The sequence below is a fragment of the Micropterus dolomieu genome, linkage group LG17 (genome assembly GCF_021292245.1).
Source record: "Micropterus dolomieu isolate WLL.071019.BEF.003 ecotype Adirondacks linkage group LG17, ASM2129224v1, whole genome shotgun sequence".
Lineage (NCBI taxonomy): Eukaryota > Metazoa > Chordata > Actinopteri > Centrarchiformes > Centrarchidae > Micropterus > Micropterus dolomieu.
In genome coordinates this window covers 6,973,376-6,979,258 of record NC_060166.1, presented here as the reverse complement: position 1 = coordinate 6,979,258, position 5,883 = coordinate 6,973,376, and positions in this window count along the sequence as shown.

The following is a 5,883-nucleotide window of genomic DNA, read 5'->3' as shown; positions in this document are numbered from 1 at the left end:
AGCAAGGAGAGGCCCTGCAAGTCACCCAAACACATGTGACATACACACGTTCCCAATAAAGTTGATACCACCAGTCAAACAAATAGGTTTTGTTTTAAAGACCTATTCCCGCTAACCACACTGTAAAGTGAGACCTACAGAACTGCGCCGACCAGAAGAGTCCTTTAGAGCCAAATGCCCACTTAATAAATCAAGCTTATGTAAGTACTTAGGAGTGCTGATAGACAGACAATGTTCTGAAGATATCTGACATTTAGTATGCCTAAATTGCCAAACAGCTGCAGGACAAAGACGAGATGCAGCAGCAGTGATGTTCAGTGTATCATCTGAAGCTGAAATCCCCTCCGACACCGCAGCCATGCTGTCACTGTACTTTAAGAGTCACCAGACTTGGCTTTTTTTACACAAATAATGTCTGTTTTCAAGTTTTTTGGCTAAGTTTGGTATAGACAATATTCCTATCAGCCTAAATGACAAAATGGAGCTGAAATTGAAACGTGACAGATTTCCATCATTTGTCCAAATGAAAAGTGGCAGGTAGAGAGAATGGTAGGGCATCATCTCAACCAGCAGGTAGTGACAATTTAGAAGTAACAGCAGCAAATGGGTGCTTTGTCCAAAGAAAAGTGGACTCTGGATGACTGGATATTTAACAATCTGGCTCCTAAATAGGCATGCTATGATTTTTTTTTTTTAACAGTTAAATGACATTTCAGGTTGCTAACATTTTGATCTTATCTGATCTTTTTGATGTTATTTTGGCTATTTTGGTTGTGATAACATTTTGTTTTAGTGATGTTGTTGTGTTACCAGCTCTAAGCAATAAACTTGGTGAGTGCAATGGTTTAACCGATAGTAATTAAGTCTACAGCTATGAAAATAAGGTAAGTTAAATAAGTTATGATAAACCAGAATTGATGATCAGGAAGACAACTCCAGAGAAAGCAATGTGGGGAATGGAAGAAAAGTAAAGTTAAACTGATTAGTTGATCAACTTAACTATCATAACCATTTAAACTATGTTTAAAGCTAACAGAGACAAAGAGAGAGAGGGGGAGTGAGTTGTGGGGCAATTGCGTTGTCTAACGCCAGAAACCGTAATGAAAAGGACAGAAAGTTGTGAAAAGTTGTCATAATTCAGGAGAAATGTGATCCATGAGAGGAAAACAAAATACAGGAGTTTCCCATGAAAATTGAGAGGATTAGCAAGTATGAGCTAACCAGAACTAACCTTGGCGGCTCCTTGTTTACTTCTGTATGACAGCGTGCTGCTGCGTGTGAAGTTGTGTTATTCTTCTGCGCATGCGGGTCAATTTCAGGTAGTGGAAAATTCACAATGGAGTCTGATATGGACCACATTTGAGCAATAATTTGAACTGTCAAACAAAAAAAATCGGATCTGGGAAAAAAATCGGAATTGAGCATTAAGGCCTGCAGTCTGAACATAGCCTAAGATGAACTTATGGTCTGGCAAATTCTGAGGTGAAGAGCTGGGTTTCAAGTCTGCAGAGGTTGTGGGATAGCACTTCAGGTGTGTCAGGAAGCTCCATGTGATCTTACTGATTGGTGCCTGCAGAGAAGTGCGCCACCACGCCCACTCACAAACATGAGACAGAGAGCAGACAGACAGAAACACGGCGAGGGGAAAATGCACAGCCTGATCATGAACAGCCAGAATCACTGAAATCAAGCTTCTGTATCACTTATGTTGGTGTTATCACTCATTTTACAGAAACCGAGACAGAATACCTTGGCGAATAATACAAAGTTCACTGACAAATGAAAATGAAATAAAGGGGAAAAACACAGGAAATGGAAAAGCCAGGGTCAGGATGAAGATACAGGGCCGCTAGTACAGGTTGTTGTTTATTCAGATGAGACCATAGCAATCATCCAATGACACAAATCTTCTGCCGGGACTTCACCCTGCAGGGTTAATGCTGAAGACAAAGACTTGCATGAAAACACTGAAACACATGGAACAATTTCCCTGAAACAACAGAGCCACACAAAGGCTTAGAGCCTGGTCATGTGGGTCAGTTACAACAAAGGGTCCTTGCAGAGCAGCTTCAAATTATCTTTAAAAACAATAAATTTGTGTCACATAAGCTAAAGCAGAAATATGCGGTGTGCCTGCAGACAGCTGATCAAATAACAAGACCACTGCTTTGACTGCTCTCACTTCTGTATGTGAGATTATTTCATAGAAATAATGAGTTGGGCAGGGAGCCACCTTCCCCGGAGTTAAATAGGACATACAGTGACCATGACATGCATTAAAGGTTGATTTTATTATGTAACTGACTAGATGGCTTGCTGATATTGTTGGAAAATGTACTCTTGGCCTAATGATAGACAGGTGGAAGGATGAATGTTGGAAACAGTGACTGAAAAGGGTTTTCAAGTCAAAATCTGGCACATGTTCATATAAATGAATATGTTTTACTACTTACTATCACTCATCAGTAATTGAAAGCTTTTACATTGACTGTTGCAAATGCAAGCCATTGTGTCTTACCTTGCTTAAAGAAAGTGTTTTGGAATACTGTCTGCTTCTGTTTGGAATCAACAGAGGAGAAAGTGGGTAGTTTGCGTGAGCAGCAGTGACAGCTCACGGGGAAAGACTGCTGCCTACAGAAACACCAATTACAAGCTGCAAAAATCCATCTGAAAAGTAACCCTATCACCAGACAAGAACGCAGATATTGGACAATTCTGGAAAAACCCGCATTTAATTCAGTGACAATATTTTTTAGTATGCGCATGCCAACTACGGTTAGTGAAATATTATGGCTACAGAAAATAAACTATGATGGAGGTATGGTCAACATTAGGCAACAAAAATACTTGGTTAAGGTTTGAAAGATTGTGGCTACAGTTGAACATTAGTCTACCGTGCTAGTCAGAATCAGAATCCACTTTATTGCCAGGTATGTGTACACATACGAGGAATTCGACTCAGGATTGTACATTGCTCACGATGTGCTTACTGGTACAAAAATACCATAACACAATAATAAAATAAAATAATAATAAAATTACAACTACAGTATAGAGAACACTAATATACACACTATGAACAAAACAATAAAAACATATTGACAAATAGTGCAGTAATCAGAGTGCAAAGGATGCAAGAGTAAACTATTCTCATTATGTACATATTGAAGGTGGATATGATATACAGGTACACATACATGTACATGTACACAGTGTGATGGATGATAGTGCAAAGGATGCTGGAAAAAATAAATAAGACCTATGACCTTATGACCTTAGGTAGGTGTATTGGTATACATTATATACAATATGACATAGTATGAACAGCACATAGTGGCTCTGTTGTGAGGCTGTACTTAGGCACAGTGCTTCAAACTAAATACTAACATCAGCATGCTAACATGCTCACAATGACATTTCTAGCATGCTAAGCATTGCTAATTAGTGCTCAACACAAAGTACAGACATGGACATCTCCCATTCATTTGCAAAAAGTTTGGTGGTTGTGTTGTTTGCAGCGAGGGAGAGATCACCTAAAGCCATATAAAAAGGTGGATAGAGTAATCTTTTGCCAAATAATCACAAACTCACTACATTGACATTGTACATTTGAAGTAAAACCATTAAAGAAACTAGAAAGGGAGGGAAGGGATCGAACAAACTAAAAAGCAGAACTGCAACCCTTCTTGACTGATGAGAAGTGCGGTGCAAAAACATCACAGTAATGAACTAAATTCAAAAGACAAAGCAGTTTGCTTTGATGGAAGGTCCTGCCTAATGAAAATTGTAAAACACAAGCTTTGGTTTGGCAAGTGTAATATTAATGTGGGCTAGGGGACAATTTGGACAATCAGATAGCTCTCCTAACAGAGATCATATGGACCTCCGGTGGCAGCAGAATCATTGGATGTTAAAAACAGCCAAGCATGTGGTTACCAGTCCTCAAATGCCAGAAATATAGGGTGGAGCGGCAGGGCAAGGTACAGTATAAACCGTTGGTTAATTGCTACAGACCCTCTGGAAGTTTACCACCTCTTTCTTCCTCCATCCACGGCACAGCGGGACATCACGTGATTCGAAGTTTTAGAAGAATTTACACTGGAATGAAGGCTGAATGTTCCATGTCTGGCAGAAATGATGCTTTTCCAACACAAGAGAGCAGATTAAATTCTGAGCTATAGTGGAAAGAAAATAAAAGGTCTGAGAAGCTCATTAGAAATGAATGGAAAGTGACATAACACTTTAGGAGGATGAATTGATTTTCTTATTGCATCTATTAGCAGGTATTCTGTGGAGTAGAGCTACTGGTGAACAGACATGAGCTGCGCTGTGGAAAAGGGAGAAATCTGCATGGTCAATGCATTTCAGACGCTCGTCATCGCTGTCCCTAAATCTTGGAAAATAACTGAACAAATGTATTCAGTTCTTCAGATGTCAGCCACAAGAATGGCCAGTAACATTACCCAGGTCCTGGGGTCACTTCTTGAAATACAGAGTTTGAATGTCTAACTATTATTTTCTGTGGATACAAAAGCCTAACGAATCTGGCAAGGATGTGATGTGTGGAATATTCCATTGAATCCAACCCCTCCATTGATTGGGAATGTATGACTTGTGTATTAGTCATGCAGTGCGTTTTATTTTTCCTGGCAGCAAGGCTTGCCCCAGCATTATCACTCTCCTCACAAACTGCTGTATCCAGTTTGTCTAAAATCCCCCTCCAGCTGTGCTCGTCCAACAGATAAACCCAAAATGTAAACAAGTCATAAATGCATCTGCAAACACATTTTTGGCTCCGCAGTAAAAGTTTACAAGGAACAAAGTAAAAGCCCAGTGTTGTGCAATGGGCTTGTAAAGGAGGCAATGCATGCAGGGTGAAGGGGGAGGGGTGAATTATGGGTTCCATCACCTGGTAATTCATATTCATCCACCTGTCCTCACTTTATTCTCTAAATTTTAAGAATTGCCTTCATCTTTAAAACACACGTTGGGGTAGAGGGCTTTCTCTGATGGGTCTACAGTCTCCTGCAGGCCACAATCAATAGACATCTGGCTCTGTAAAAAGGGAGTAGATTAGCTCCATCTTACCTGTCATTAACCTAAAATCCCAGTGTCATCCACCAATGTCTGCGTCTTCTCTAAAGATTTCCAGGAATATATATATAAAAAAAAAGCAGATTACAAAACACAGACTTATACCAGAGGCTGACATGTTAATCTTGCTCTTTCAGCTAAAGATTCCCTCATAGTTCTTTGTGAGACAAAAGTTGCCTAAAAAAGCAAAACATTTTGTAATATTTGGATTAATGGTTCAGGTCTGCAAGTTACTGCAGGAGACTGTTATTAGCAATGTCAATAAATTCCTATTTCTTCCAAGGTTTCACTGGAGTAAGAATGCTGAAACTTAATCTGTTAAATCGGAAGAATATGACAAATGACTACTCTCTGAGAATTGTGTTCAAACCATCCAAAAGCATTGAGAAGCTCCTTTCCCATGTTCAGACAGGGGACGATCTGGATCGCCTAATTTTTGTAATTGTTCCAAATCAAAACATCCAGCAGTCATGCTTTTTTACCCCCAGCAGTGATTGGCTAGGTGTACACAGACGTAAAAATAAAGGAAGGCTTCCTTCATTCACATTCTATACATTCTTTAGCTTAGCACTGTCCTGTCCACCAAAAACCAGATTACTTTCAGTGACTACTTTTTCCAATGCAAATGTTTTAGAAATTCTCGTTTTCTACAATAAGGTTAGACTTACAACACTTGGTTAAGGTAAGGGAAGGATCATGGTGTGGGTTATAAAATCACATTAATTAACATTAATTGCAGGTCTGTGACAATGGGGGACTTCCGGTCTCCTGCATGAAAGTAAGACATGC